Below are 16,329 nucleotides of genomic sequence, written 5' to 3'. Positions count from 1 at the left end.
GAACACTACACCCCAGAACCAAGGAATACTCATTCTATTCTAATGCCCATGGAACATTCTCAAGAATAGACCATGTTCTGGGACACAAAACAGGTCAACCGATACCAAAAGACTGAGATTATTCCCTGCATATTCTCAGACCACAAGGCTTTGAAATTGGAACTCAATCACAAGGAAAAATTTAGAAGAAACTCAAACACTTGGAAACTAAGAACCATCCTGCTCAGGAATGACTCGATAAACCAGGAAATCAAAAATCAATTTAAACAATTTATGGAGACCAATGAGAATGAAAACACAATGGTCGAAAACCTATGGGATACTGCAAAGGCAGTCCTAAGGGGAAAATACATAGCCATCTAAGCCTCACTCAAAAGAATAGAAAAATCTAAAATGCAGTTTTTATATTTTCACCTCAAGAAGCTGGAACAGCAACAGAGGAACAGGCCTAATCCACGCACAAGAAAGCAGTTGATCAAGATTAGAGCAGAGATCAATGAATGAGAAACCAGGAGCACAGTAGAGCAGATCAACAGAACTAGAAGCTGGTTCTTTGAAAGAAGAAATAAAATTGACAAACCACTGGCAAGACTTATCCAAAAGAATAGAGAAAGGACCCACATTAATAAAATTATGAATGAAAAGGGAGAGGTCACAACCAACACCGATGAAATTGGAAGGATTATTAGAAACTTTTATCAACAGCTTTATGCCAATAAATTAAGCAATTTGGAAGAGATGGAGGCCTTCCTGGAAACCCATAAACTACCAAGACTGAAACAGGAAGAAATTGATTTTTCAAACAGGCCAATTAATTATGAAGAGATTGAAACAGTGATTAAAAACCTCCCCAAAAAACAAAACCCCAGGGCCTGATGGTTTTCCTGGGGAATTCTACCAAACATTCAAAGAAGAAATAATACCTATTCTCCTAAAGCTATTTCAAAAAATAGAAACAGAAGGAAAGGTACCAAACTCATTCTATGAGGCCAATATTACCTTGATCCCCAAACGAGGCAAAGACCCCATCAAAAAGGAGAATTAAAGACCGATATCCCTAATGAATATGGACGCCAAAATTCTCAACAAGATCCTTGCCAATAGAATCCAACAGTACATTAAAAGAATTATCTACCCCCAAATTACTAGAACTCATACAGCAATTCAGCAACGTGGCAGGATACAAAATCAATGCACAGAAATCAGTTGCTTTTCTATACACTAACAACATAACTGTAGAGAGAGAAATTAAGGAATTGATTCCATTTACAGTAGAACCAAAAACCATAAGATACCTAGGAATAAATCTAACCAAAGAGGTAAAGGATCTATACTCCAGAAACTACAGAACACTTATGAAAGAAATTGAAAAAGACATAAAAAGAGGGGAAAACATTCTATGCTCAGGGATTGGAAGAATAAACATTGTTCAAATGTTTATCCTGCCCAGAGCAATTTACACTTTCAATGTCATCTCTATTAAAATACCATTGACATTTTTCAAGGAGATGGAACAAACAATCCTAAAACTTGTATGGAACCAGAACAGACCCCGAATCGCCAAGGGAATGATGAAAAAGAAAAACAAAGCTGGGGGCATCACGTTGCCTGACTTCAAGCTATATTACAAAGCTGTGAGCACCAAGACAGCATGGTATTGGCTCAAAAACAGACAATATAACAATGGAACAGAATAGAGAGTCCAGAAATGGACCCTCAACTCTGTGGTCAACTAATATTTGATAAAGCAGGAAAAAAATACCCAGTAGAAAAAAGAGAGTCTCTTCAATAAGTAGTGCTGGGAAATTTGGACAGCTACATGTAGAAGAATGAAACTGGACCATTCCCTTACACCATATACAAAGATAAACTCAAAATGGATGAAAGACCTCAATGTGAGACAGGAATCCATCAAAATCCTAGAGGAGAACATAGGCAGTAACCTCTTCAACACAGCAAGCTTTTTCATGACACATCTCCAAAGGCAAGAAAAACAAAAGCAAAAATGAACTTTTGGGACTTCATCAAGATAAAAGCTTCTGCACAGCAAAGGAAACAGTCAACAAAACTAGGAGGCAACCCACGGAATAGGAGAAGATATCTGCAAATGACATTACATATAAAGGGCTAGTATCCAAGATCTATAAAGAACTTCTCAAACTCAACACCCAAAAACTAAATAAGCCAGTCAAAAAAAAAAAAAATGGGCAGAAGACACGAACAGACACTTTTCCAAAGAAGACATACAAATGGCTAACAGAAACATGAAAAAATTCAACATTACTAGCCATCAGGGAAATACAAATCGAAACCACAATGAGATACCACCTTGCACCAGTTAGAATGGCAAAAATTAACAAGACAGGAAACAACATGTGTTGGCGTGGATGTGGAGAAAGGGGAACACTCTTATACTGTTGGTGGGAATGTAAGCTGGTACAGCCACTCTGGAAAAAGGTATGGACTTTCCTCAAGATGTTAAAAATAGAGCTACCCTACAACCCAGCAATTGCACTACTGGGTATTTACCCCAAAGATACAGATGTAGTGAGAGGAAGGAGCATACGCACCCCAATGTTCATAGCAGCGATGTCCACAATAGCCAAACTGTGGAAGGAGCCAAGAGGTCCTTCAGTAGAAGAATGGATAAAGAAGATGTGGTTCATATATACAATGGAATATTACTCAGCCATCAGAAAGGATGAATACCCACCATTGGCATCGACATGGATGGAACTGGTGGGGATTATGCTAAGTGAAATAGGTCAAGCAGAGAAAGACAATTATCATATGGTTTCACTCATATATGGAACACAAGCAATAGCACAGAGGACCACAGGGGAAGGGAGAGAAATCTGAAGGGGGAGAAATCAGAGAGGGAGATGAACATGAGAGACTATGGACCCCATGAAACAAACTGAGGGTGTCAGAGGGGAGGGAGGTAGGAGGAGTGAGTAACAGGGTGATGGGTATTCAGGAGGGCATGTGATGTGATGAGCACTGGGTGTTAGACGTAAGTAATGAATCATTGAACACTACATCCAAAACTAATGATGTACTATACAGTGGCTAACTGAATATATTAAAAAAAAAAAAAGGGCAGAAGCCCTGAAGAGACATTTTCCGAAGAAGACATACAGATGGTCAACAGACACCTGAAAAGATGCTCATCACTCATCATCAGGGAAATGCATATCAAAACCACAATGAGATATTACCTCAAATCAGTTAGAATGGATAGTAACAAAAAGGTGAGAAATAACAAGTGTTGATGAGGATGTGGAGAAAAACGAACCCTTGTGCACTGTTGGTAGGAATGTAAATTGGTGCAGCCACTGTGAAAAACAGTATGGAGATTCCTCAAAATATTAAAAATAAAATACCATATAATCAAGGAAAATGAAAACACTAATTTGAAAAGATATATGCACCCCTATGTTCACTGCAGATGATTTACAATAGCCAACATATGAGATGGACTCAAATGTGCACTGATAGATGAATGGATAAACAAGTGGTATGAACATACAACGGGAAAATACTCCTCCATTCAAAAGAATGAGATCTTGCCATTTGTACCAACATGGATGGACCTAGAGGGTATTTTGGTAAGTGAAATGAGTCAGTGAAAGACAAATGCCATATGGTTTCACTTATATGTGGAATCTAAAAAACAAAACAAACAAACAGAAAACAGACTCTTAAATACAGAAAACAAACTGGTAATTGCCAGAAGGGAAGTGGGTGGGTACATGGGCAAAATAGATAAAAGGGATTAAGAGGTACAAACTTCCAGTTATAAAATAAGTCATGGAGATGAAAGGTACAGCATAAGGAACATAGTCAAATATCGTAATAACATATGGTGACAGATGGTGACTACATTTATTGCGGTGAGCAGTGAGCAATGTATAGAATTGTTAAATCACTATATTGTACACTGAAAACCAATATAACATTGAATGTCAATTATACTTCAATAATAAAAGAAAGAAATCTTCCCACCCATTTGTGTTATAGGAAACAGCTTACTACAAAGAAACAAGCTTCCCTATATGACCTAAGACTTATAAATATCCCCTTACCCCTATATGACAAGGCAAAACACAGACCCTCCAAATGTCCATTCTTTGCCTCGTAAATGATTAGCTAAACTGTTTTGTCCCCGCTGATCAATCAGAAACAAATATTTGGGGGCGCCTGGGTGGCACAGTGGTTAAGCATCTGCCTTCGGCTCAGGGCGTGATCCCAGCGTTACGGGATCGAGCCCCACGTCAGGCTCCTCCACTATGAGCCTGCTTCTTCCTCTCCCACTCCCCTTGCTTGTGTTCCCTCTCTCGCTGGCTGTCTCTATCTCTGTCGAATAAATAAATAAAATCTTTAAAAAAAAAAAAAAAGAAACAAATATTTGTTACATAAACTTTGGTTAAGTTGCTCTCCTTCCCTAGGCTCCTGAACTCTGACCCACTCTTACACGGAACCAGCACATAGCCCCTCCTTAATGGCCCCTTCTGAAAATAAGCTGACTTCAGGTTAAAACCTTCTCTAATCTATTTTTCGATCACACCTCTCTCTCCTCCTACTTTCCTCCACCTGGTCCTTTACTAGCCCTAAGCCTTGTTCACTCCTCCCTAAAAAGAAAAGCCCTGTCTGCCTAACCTTTGAGATGATTGCAGATTTTATGATCTGAAAATTCTCCTTGTTGCAATAGTCCCCCTCCCCTTATTGCAATTAAATCTTTCAAGTACTCTCCTTACCAAAATCTGGATTTATTTTCACTTGACAGTTATTGGTGCCCTGACTCCAATGGAGAATGGGCCTCGCTTACAGACTCCCCCCATCTTTGTGGCTATAATGGCACCTTGCAGGTCCTTCGAACTCCTCTTCTGTTCAGCAATTCAACTATCTTTTGATGAATTCCATTCCCAAACCAGTGTTCTGCATGCCCTATCTGTTGTAAGGAGTTACTTTGATTCCTCAACGCAAAGAAACTTCTCCTTGGCCTTTCTGTGTGAACTCTTCTGGTTTTTTTCTTTGCTCTTAAATTTGGGGATTATTTGAACAAATTTCCTTGGCAGGGATGGGAAGCTTAATTGTGCCGGAAAATTAATCAAGCAGGACTGTTTACTGTTTCATTTCAGATCTTAGCTCTGATTTCATTTTCTAATCCCATGGGTACCTCTAACTATCAATTGCCCCTCCCTCTGCTCCTCCCACTGACTATGCTTCAACATTATGGCACTAATTCAGTTAAACATCTTTAAATGTAACATTATTTCACTAAGGTTAATTTGGAACTGCAATGACTCTCTGGGATTCTTGTGATCTCCCTAAATGTGTTCATCTATGGGGGTCCCTTGAATCCTGGTAATCCAAAACTCCCTCAGAACAATCTGCATATTTCTCATGGCATTAGGAAGCTGAATAAGTATTTTCTTGGTCCAAGGTTAATCAGGCTATTTAGTAATATCAGTCTTATCTGAGCCCATTAGGTCTCTGAAGGATCATTTGCCAACCTCAACTGTTGCTCTATCACCCATTCCAAACACAAACGCATGTTCCTCAATTCCCTCTCCTTCATCCTTAGCTCCTCCAAACCTGTTTCTGTCTCCTTCACCTCCAGGTTCCACTCATCATATTTACCTGCCTTTCCTGAACTTAACACTACTTTTCCAGCCCTCTTACTTCCTACAGTTATTCAAGACCTTGATTCTGCTCCCCCAGTGCTGTGTTCCCATGGACAAGAAGGGGCAGAACCTCAACTGCCCGCCCCCACAACAAGTCATATTTAAACCTTGGTCTTGAGTTAACTTATATGCCATCATAAAGGATTCCCCTTCTCCTAAAAAGGAATAGAGATGAATTTTCTATAAAATTTAAGTTATTGCTAGGGGTATATTTTCCTGAGCTTTCTGATCTGTGTGAATTAGTCCAACTTCTTCAAGAACCTGAAGATGGCCCTATGGCCATAAGGCCAAATGTGTCAAAATGAAGACTTACAATTAAACTAAAGTGCACCTATAACCTAAAACTGAGATAAGGAAATCAACGGAAAAATGTTAGATTCCATTCCCATCTAAAAGCAAATAGTCAAAGATTCAGGAGTGCAGACAGCAAAGGGATGGATCAATTTCTAACTGTAGGCACTGCTTAGAAAACATTTGGAAGGATCATTCAGATATAAGCCTAGATGATCACATGACATTCACTTTAGTCACCAGTTTTGTTAATGGGTTCCATGCTGAACTGAGAGAACATATTCAAAATATTGCATTAATTGGCAAAATGCCTCCCTCTCTGAGATCCATGCTTTAGAAAAATACTATGAAGATGTATAGGATAATAAACCTTAATCTAAAAGTATTTACTCACAGCTCTCCAACTGAAACCAATTGAGGGTAATCATATGAAGGACTGCAAGTCATCCTCAGCATCCCTTCGATCTCCCATACATCAGAACACCTGTAGATACTGTAAGAAAAAGGGATATTGAACTAAAGATTAACCAAAAAGAAAAATAAATCCAAGTCTCAATGACTCCCCCAAAGGGATCTTCTTCTGTCTGCCCCCAAATACTTTTTTTTAAAGATTTTTTTATTTATATATTTGACAGAGACAGCCAGCGAGAGAGGGAACACAAGCAGGGGGAGTGGGAGAAGAATAAGCAGGCTCCCAGCAGAAGAGCCTGATGTGGGGCTCGATCCCAGAATGCTGGAATCACGCTCTGAGCTGAAGGCAGACACTTAACGACTGCGCCACCCAGGCGTCCCAGCCCCCAAATACTCTAAAACACACTGGATGAAGAACAGCGCAGAGGACCACAGGGGAAGCGAGGGAAAACTGAATGGGAAGAAATCAGAGAGGGAGACAAACCATGAGAGACTATGGACTCCAGGAACCAAACTGAGGGTTACAGAAGGGAGAGGGGTGGGGGGATGGAGTAACCAGGTATTAAGGAGGCCACGTGTGGTGATGAGCACTGGATGTTATATGCAACTAATGAATCTTGAACACTACATCAAAAACTAATGATGTACTAAATGCTGAATAATTGAACATAATAATAAAAAAATAATATAATAAAATCTAAAAAAAAAGAAAACTAGATTTTAACTCCCTAAATCTCATGGCTATCCTTACCATTATTTGCATGTCTTTTCAGTGGCTAGAAGCTTCCCCACGTAAAAGGGCCATTATTACTATTGTCACACTTCTACAGCAGGAATTTTCCCCACCTAGGGCATTCCACTTGACCTCTCAAGTGAAGAGGGAACAGATTTCGCTGGTAATGTTTAACATAGAACTCTGAGTTCTTCCTTTGTCCTACAAATTACACTGTCCCAATCACACCTACTTATCTGAAATGATTGAGTGCCCAAATAATTAAAACTAAAATTTGCAAAACTCTCAAAAGAACTCAATCTTTCATGGCCCAACATCTTGACTTTGGCCCTGACTAGTGTCAGGTCCTCTTTTACTGAACCTCACCTTTATTCCCCTAGGAAATAATTACAGGCAGGCCTGTAAGAAATCCATATTCCACATGAGCAATAGAAGAATTCAATCTAATTAACTCAAATATTCTTAAAAATTGTGAGGGACTTATTAACTATACCTACATTTATTATTAATAAGTTAGGGTTGCTTTTCCTCCAGTCACCAAAACTACTTCACAATCTAGAAACTGGACACTTTTTCCTCTGGAAATGACATCACCAAAAAACTAACATTGATATACTCTGGTAGGGCACCTATACCATCTTCCTTACCACTATCACTCCAGCTGAATTTCAGGGGATCTAACCATTCTTCCAAATCTCACAGTTAAGAAGGCACAAGATGTACACAGAATGGAAATCTACTCCACCTGGCGATCTTAAACTGAAGCCCTTCCAAGAGCCCAAGAAACAGAAGGCTTCATGAAGTAAACAGCTTTCCTAAGAACTGCAGATCAAGCAGATGACATCTCAACATGGTCAGATTCTACCCAAAATGTCAGAATAAGACCTCTCCGTATCTGTCTGTTTTCTATCTTTACCATTCTCATTTTCCTTCTTTGCTGCATCTTTCTTCTCTGTTACCACCACCATCCTTGGCATCCACTTAATTCTCCCCACTGCAACCACAGCCTTCCATGATGATTTTTCACTTGTGTTATTTTCTCACTCTTCCCTTTACCCAAGCTGTTCCTCTTCTGATAATTCCTCCATCCTTTCCAGGACCCCCTAAATTATGGCATTCTTTTACCCAAATTATACCTATAACCCATAACCTTAGCTGTGATTGTTGGTGATGCACTCCTTTCTCCTTTAAAGTTTTCCAGCTTTCCACGAGTACTCCTTTCCCTACCTGGAAACAATACTATAAACATGATCTTCCACCTCTTCACTTTCTGGGAATATACTCTGTTTACAATCACAATTATAAGCTACAAGAAAGCCATAATACTTTTTTCAGTATTATTGAGGTATAACTCAGAAACAGAAATTGTATATATTTAAGATGTACAACACGACCATTTGATATATGTATACACTGTGAAATGACTGCCACAATCAAGCTAATTAACATATCCATCACCTCACATAATTACCATTTTCTTTTCTTTCTCACTTTGTGGCAAGAACACTAAAGAGCTACCTTCTTAGAAAATTTCAAGTATATAATACAGTATTGTTAGCTATAGTCACCATGCTATTCAATAGATCTCCAGAACTTAAGTATAACTGAAACTTCATAATGTTTGATCAATATCTCCCCATATCCTCTTCTCCCCACCCCTGGAAACCACCATTCTACTATCTGCTCCTATGAGTTTGACTATTTTACATTCCACATATAAGTGAGATCATGCAGTATTTGTCTTTCTGTATCTGGCTTATTTCACTTAGCATAATGTCCTCCAGGTTCATCCAGGCTATTGCAAATGGCGGGATTTCCTTTATTTTTAAGGCTGAATAATATCTCATTGTGTACATATAGACCACATTTTATGTATCTATTTATCTGTTGACTAACATTTAGATTGTTTCCATACTTTGGGTATTGTAAATAATGCTGTAATGAACATGGGTGTGCAGATATATTTTTGAGATCCAGATTTTATTTCCTTTGGATATATACACAGAAATGAAACTGCTGGATGATGTGGTAGTTCTATTCTTAATTTCTTGAGGAATCTCCATACTGTATTCCATAATAGCTGTACCAATTTACATCTCACCAACAGTGTACAAAGGTGCCCTTTTCTCCAAATCCTTGCCAGAATTTCTCATCTTGTGTCCTTGTGATTATAGCCAGACACTGTAACAGGTGTGAAGTGATATCTCACCAAGGTTATGATTTACATTTCACTGATTATTAGTGATAATTAAGCTTTTCGTATACCTGTTTGCCAACTGTATGTACTCTTTTGAGAAATGTCTATTTAAGTCCTTTTCCTATCTTTAAAATCTGTTTTTAGGGGTTTTATTGCTATTGAGTTGTATGAGTTCCTTATAAATTTTAGATATTAACTCCTTATCATATATATGTATTTCAGGGCACCTGGGTGGCTCAGTCAGTTAAGCATCTGCCTTTGACTCAGGTCATGATCCTGGAGTCCTAGGATTGAGTCCCGCATCAGGCTCCCTGCTCAGTGGGGAGTGTTTCTCTGCCCCTCCCCTGCCTCATGCTCAGTCTCTCTCTCACTTGCTCATTCTCTCTCTCTCTCTCTCATATAAATAAATAAAATCTTCAGAAAAAAGATATATGTATTTCAAACATCTTTTCCTGTTCTGATGTCATATGCAAAAACTCATTGCCAAGACCAATATCAAGAAGCTTTTCCCCTATGTTTTCTTTTAGTAGTTTTATAGTTTCGCATGTTATTTTGAAGTCTTTAATCCAGCACCTGGGTGGCTCAGTCAGTTAAGCATCTGCCTTCAGCTCAGGTCATGATCCCAGAGTCCTTGGATCAAGTCCCACATAGGGCTCCCTGCTCAGCGGGGAGTCTGCTTCTCTGCCCCTCCCCTGGCTCATGCTCTTTCTCGCTCACTCTCTTCCTCTCAAATAAATAAAGTCTTTAAAAAAATGAAGTCTTTAATCCATTTTGAGTTGATTTTTCTATATGGTGTAGATAAGGGTCCATTTTCATTATTCTGCATGTGGATATCAATTTTCCCAGTACTATTTAATGAAGAAACTATCCTTTCCCCATTGTGTGTCCTTATTAGACTGTCGAAGATCCATTGATTATTTATCCATTAACTTATTACTGAAGAGGGCCCTGATATTTTAAATATCTCTGTCTCTTAAGTTTATAGAAACTTGTGTTTTTATAGCAATTTCACTGAGTCCTTCTTTAGAAGGGAATTACTGCTTGATCAGCTCTCAAGTCCTAGTAGTCCCAAGAAGAAGTCCCAAGGCCTTCTTCAATTTTACATACCCATCTCATTTCTAACACTGTTCTTCAGAACATCTACCCCCTTCCCTGTGTTCCTAGACTTGTTTACAATTTGATGCCCTTTTCCTTAAAATTCATATCTCCAGATCCATTCTTCAAAGAAACAAAATCTCAACCTGATTCTGTAGAGGTTGAACAAACTGGAAAATTACTTAATAATTATTTTTACTCTCTTTAGACAACTCCCAGTAATATTTATTTTGCCTGTGAAAACAAATTTTATTGGTAGCTACCTTCCTATTGGACCTAATTCTCCTATCTAAATAATCTCATTAGCCCTTACAAGATCTTTAATCACACTATCCTTTCTTTCATCTTAACTTTTCTGATACCTCTGACTTAGGCATTTTTAGTTCCAACAGAACTAAGCAAACTAAAACCTCTCTACTATGTTACAGTAAGATTCCAGCTTCTAAAGGGAACTGTGACTCCCCCTTTTCATTGGCTGTGTAGAGTCCTTGAAATGCAAAGCCAAGGAACTGAGAGTAAAACTAGAGGATTTACCTGCTATTGAGGACCATGTATAGGCAATATTCTTGCCTAGAGCCTCCTTTGGGTGAGCCACTTAGGAAGTATATCAAAACTCCAACATTTTTCAACGTTTGTTCTAGAAAGTAACAAGAATTATGGACAATCTCACTGAAACTACCAATATCATCACCCTGGAACTTATAGAATTCCGTGGAACAGTCTTTCACAACCACTGGGCATGGCATGAGAGTCTGATTTCGCAAGGCGACAATTGTACAGTGGTCAGAAGTGGCTGCTGTGCATGTGGTCTCTGAAACAACCCTGATATCTATGTCATCACTAAAAATATTTGCAAAATGATACAAATAGAGAAATGTGTTGGGTAATGATGATGCCTTCACTCTGCCATCTAGAAACACATGAGGGCCAGTATCCTGGGATCCTCTTAATTAGCAAACCTGAGGCCTTAAGACTCAGTTTTACTCCCTTATTCAGCCCTCAGTAATTATTTTGTTATATTATTAGCCATTCGTCTTCAAGTGCCAGATTTCTAAGACCATCCAACAAATGTCAGTCTAACAAAATGTTCAACAGATCATTCAACTCATTTTTTTCAGCAACATCAAAAATCTTTAGAACACTTTGCTTAGACTCAGCTTCACTGCACTCCCAGGGTCCCTTAAGTTGTCCAACAATAAATGAACAACATTCATCTCGAACAAAAGAGGAGACTGACAACACTGAATTTTACCCAAGCCCTGTGATCCCAGTAAACAACTAAAATTAAAGAAATTGCCCCAGAATTTGTGATCCAGGAAATGGCTTACTGCAAAGACACACTCTTCCTCCACATGACTTAGATCATGCATTCCTCTTGCTTATCTATAACAAGGGTAGATATAAACCTTGCAAATTTGTATTATTTGCTTCAAAAATGCTTAGTTGAACTGTTTTGCCCCCATTAATCAATTGGAACAAAGCGTTTGTCAACCAAAATTTACTTAAGTCTCTCTCCTTCCCTAAGGCCCCTGAAATTAGACCCACCCTTGCCCTGAACCAGCATATAGCCCCTCCTTAATGACACCTGAATATAGGCTGACTTCAAGGTAAAACCTTCTCTAACTTAACTGTCCAAGCACACCACTCTCATCCCACTTTCTCCCACCTGGTTCCTTCTAGCCTGAGTCTTGTTTATTCTTCCCTATAAAAGAAAAGCCCTCTTCTGAATACCCATTGAGATACTCAGATCATATGGTCCTAGTGTTCTCCCTATTGTAACGGCACCCCTCCCTTTATTGCAATATCCTTTCCAATGAAATCTCTGCTTACTTAAGTCCAGATTTGTTCTTTTTTTTTTAAAGATTGTATTTATTTATTCAACAGAGATAGAGACAGCCAGCGAGAGAGGGAACACAAGCAGGGGGAGTGGGAGAGGAAGAAGCAGGCTCATAGCGGAAGAGCCTGATGTGGGGCTCGATCCCAGAACGCCGGGATCACGCCCTGAGCCGAAGGCAGATGCTTAACCGCTGTGCCACCCAGGCGCCCCCCAGATTTGTTCTTATTTGATAATATAGAACATTTCCTTTACCCCAAAACATCCTTCATTTCCTTCCCCCTTCAATCCCTGCCCTATACTTTAAAGAAGCAGATTTTTTAACGATTTTTTCCACCATAGATGTTTCACCAGTTCTAGAACTTTTTATATGGAATAATTAAATAGGCATTTTTTTATCTGCCTTCATTTTCTCAGCAAAACTCAGGCTTTCTTAACAAGCAGCATTATGGATATTTTGAGATAGATAATTATTTGTTGTGAGGGTATCCTATGTGTAAGATGCTTAACAACATCCCTGACCTCTATCTACTAAATGCCAGTAGCATGTCCCCTGTTGCCCATTGTGACAACCAAAAATATCTCCAAGTATTGCCAACATACTCTGGGGGAGCAGAGCAAAATTATCTTAAGTTGACAACTACTATGGTTTGAGGTTTGCCCATTCTGTTGTATGTACATTGTTAGTTCCTTTTTAATACTGAATAGTGTTCCACTTGATGGGTAAGCCATATTTTTAAAAATCTATTCTCAACTCAGTCGGGTTAAGCGTTGGACTCTTGATTTCAGCTCAGGTCATGATCTCAGGGTCTTGAGATTGAGCCTTGCGTCAGGCTCAGTGGGGAGTTTGTATCTCTCTCTCTCTCTCTCTCTCTCTCTCTCTCTCTCTCTCTCTCTCCTTCTGCCCCTCCCCTCTCTTTCTCTCTCCAAAATAAATAAATCTTTGAAAAATCTATTCTCTTTTTGGTGGACATTTGGGTCATTTCCAGATTTTGTCTAATTTGAACGCAGCTGCTATGATCATACTTCAAAACATGCACATCTTTTCGTACATGTTTTTACTTTTTCTGTGTAAATACTGAGTAGTAGGTCGTGCTTAACTTTATGAGGAATTGCCAGACCACTTCCCAAAGAGGTTTTACCATTTTATTTTACTCCCTCGATAGGAATTTACCATATATCTTTACATATCATATGTTATCACAATATGATAAATTCAGTTGCTTACATCCTCACCAACATTTACAGTGGTCAGTTTTCTTATTCTATGGTGTATATAATAGTATGTTTGTATTTGCATGAAGACTAATGATGTCAAGCACATTTTCTTATCCCTATTGATTATTCATAAATCCTCTTTCTGAGATGCATTCCCAAGTCTTTCAACCTTTTGACCTTTAATAAATGGGTGTATTACCTTGATATTATTGAGTTCTGGAAGTCATTTGTATATTATGTCAAATATATATTTCACAAATATTTTCTCACAGTCTGTAGCATGTGTAATCCTTTTAAAACTGTTTTAGTTAAGCAAAAGTTTTGATTTTTTATGAAGTCCATTTATAAATTGTTTCTGGTTAGTGCTTTCTGGAGGTATTTTGCCTCCTTCAAGATTGTGCAGATGGTCTCCTATTTTTTCTCCTAGAAGTTTCATATTGTTAGATCTATGATTTGTATTAAATAATTTTTGTGTATGGTTTGAGGTTAATTTTTTCCCATGTGCTAGACCAGCTGTTCCATTACTATTTGCTGAAAATAATTTTTCCATTCATCAAATATATTGTTGTCTAATTTTAATCAATTGATCTTATAATTGTGAGTCTTTTTCTGAACTCTATTTTGTCCCATTGTCTATCTTTATGCAAATACCACACTTCATAAATTTTAGTTCTATAGAAAGTATTGAAATAAAGTAATCTAAGTCCTCCAATTCTCTTCTTCTTTTTCATGATTGTCTTTGCTACTCGAAGACCTTTGCAATTTGATATAAATTTTAGCTTAAGCTGGCCTTTTTTAAAGGGGGGTGAAACTACTCTGTATGATACTATAGTGGTGAATACACATCATTATATGTTTTTCAAAACCCATAGAATATATGACATCAAAAGTGAACCCCAATGTAAACAGTAGACTTTGGGTGGTAATGATATGCCAAGGTAGGTTCATTGATTGAAATAAATGTACCACTCTGGTAAGAAATGTTGATAGTAGGGAATGCTGTGCTTATTGGGGTGGAGGTATACAAGACCTCTTTTTACTTTCTGCTCAGTTTTACTGTTAAACTAAAACTGCTCCCCCCAAAAATAAAATCTATTTCTTTTTATCAAAAAAAGCATTATGAAATGACTTTTCTATTACTGTGTATAATTGCTATTATCATTTTATTCTTAAAGCATAATTATAATGTGAGGTCATAATGCTTAGAACTTAGTATGATAATTATTTTGTGTATATATAAGTATTGAAGAATGACTATTATCACTATCAGGCTTATGCTTCTAATTGTTTTGTGGTGGTGGTGGTTGTTTGTGTTTTGAGATGGATGTTTTCTTAAGTATTCTTGTCTTACTGCTATGTTGCAAGGAATTTGGCCTCACCAAAAGACATGACTTGCCTTTGTCCTTACCTTCTGGAAAGTAAATCTTAAACTTTGGAATTTTTCAAATTCCACAGGAGTGTCTTTTTTTATGTGGGGAATCTACGGCCATACCTGAAGAGGAAAAAAAAAAAAAAAAGCTTGCTGAAATTTTTTATTAGATTTGCCTTGAATCAATAGAGAGTCAATAGAATCAATAGAGATTCTTGGGGATTAGAATTTGTATCTTAATAATGTTTAGTCTTCCAATCTATGAATACTCAAGTATTTTATAATTGTTGATGCTATTATAAAATTTATTTAATTGTTCCAATTTTTTATTGATACACTATATTAAATGTTCCTGATGCTTTGTATATTGAATATGGATTATGCAACCTTGCTAAATTTACTTATTAGATTTAGTAGTTATTTCATACATTATTTAGAATTTTCTATGTATATAATCATGTTATCTGCAAGAAACAATGTTTTATTATTTTTTCCTTTTTTTTCCTTTTCCATCTACTTACTTCCTATATCTTTTTCTCATTGCACTGACTGTAACTTCTTTTAAATTGTTAAATAGACATTGTGATAATGGATATCCATTTCTTATTTCTAATCTTATTGATAAAACATTTAATATTTTACCATTAAGTGAAATGTTAGCTGTATTTTTTTCATACTTGCCATAAAACAGATTGAAAAAAATCCCTTCTATTAGTTTTATGAGTTTATATTTCAATTATGAATGAGTGTTGAATTTTGCCAAATGCTATCCCCTCACTTTCTGAAGATCTGTTATAGTTTTTCTCATATTCTATGAATATAGTAAATTTTATTAATTGAATTTTGAATGTTAAGGCAACCTTGAATTCCAAGGATAAACTTATCTTGTTTAAATGTGGTATATATTTCAATATTACTAAATTTAACTTGCTAATATTTTGTTAGGGAATTTTGTATCTATCTTCATGAGGAATATTGGTTAGTGTCCTCTTCATGTCATACTTTGTTGATTTTGGGATCAGAGTCAAAACAGTTTCATAAAGTTACCTCTAAAATATTTTCTCTATTTAAAAAAAATATTTTGAGGGGTGCCTGGGTGGCTCGGTTAGCATCTGCCTTCAGCTCAGGTCATGATCTCGGGGGTCCTAGGATCAAGCCCTCCATCTGCCTCCCCTCTCAGCAGGGAGTCTGCTTCTCCCTCTCCCCAGCTCGTGCTCTCTCGTTTTCTCTCTCATTCTCTAATAAATACAATCTTTAAAAAAATAAATCAAAAAATATCTTTAGTAAGATTGGTATTATTTCTTCTTGATATGACACAATTCACTAGGAAATTCACATGGATTTAAGTTTACTTTGAGATAAATTTTTAAATACATATTCGTTTCTTCAATAGATATAGGGCTATGCAAATTTCATATTTTTTCTTTTTGTTGTAGTAATTTTTTATTATGTTATGTTAGTCACCATACAGTACATCCCTAGTTTTTTTTTTTT

This window comes from Ursus maritimus (genome assembly GCF_017311325.1).
Source record: "Ursus maritimus isolate PB19 chromosome X unlocalized genomic scaffold, ASM1731132v1 scaffold_X1, whole genome shotgun sequence".
NCBI lineage: Eukaryota > Metazoa > Chordata > Mammalia > Carnivora > Ursidae > Ursus > Ursus maritimus.
The sequence above is the reverse complement of the archived record's forward strand: the minus strand, read 5'-3'. Positions refer to the sequence as shown.